Genomic DNA, 577 nt, shown 5'->3' on the forward strand with positions numbered 1-577 from the left:
AAGGTAGGATGTCAATTATCTTTTTTTTTCTTATATTGTTTTTGTACTATTCAATTTCTTTTCACTTTACATCATTTACTTTTTTTTTTAATACAGTATTCTTTTTTCCTATTACGTTCCTTTGCACTTACTGATCTTGCAATAGTTTTTTTACCCACATAAGCAACACGGATATAAATCTTCACATAGATTATAGATCGACTCCTGTTTCTCACTTACATATCTTTATATCCTTTTTTCACTTATTTTTCACTTGCTTATAAACATTAAACTGGCCATTGATCAGGATAACTTCAGTGTCTAGCAGAATGGCAAGCAAAATATTGACTGACTGATGTGTTCCCAAGTGACTGAAACCCTCCCAGTCCCTTCAGTCACATGCATTGCTATTGTCCAAGTGACTGACAGAATAGGCATTAACCCCTCGCTTTGTTGTGCTTGGCATGTGGATTAAAATGTGTTTTATATTCATATATGATGCTATATTTGAACATTCTCGGCATGGTATGTCAATTCTCATTAAGTATTTCACATTTCTGTATATATAAAATCGTTACATAATTACGCTTTGTATATA

At 32.1% G+C, this 577-nt stretch overlaps 1 protein-coding gene across 1 annotated transcript in view; it reads left to right on the forward strand.

The window, feature by feature from the left end:
• Positions 1-577, forward strand: part of LOC119586843 — a gene marked incomplete at its 3' end in the record, with an annotated part of 157,934 nt that overhangs the window by 144,278 nt on the left and 13,079 nt on the right.

The sequence above is a fragment of the Penaeus monodon genome, chromosome 22 (assembly GCF_015228065.2).
Source record: "Penaeus monodon isolate SGIC_2016 chromosome 22, NSTDA_Pmon_1, whole genome shotgun sequence".
NCBI lineage: Eukaryota > Metazoa > Arthropoda > Malacostraca > Decapoda > Penaeidae > Penaeus > Penaeus monodon.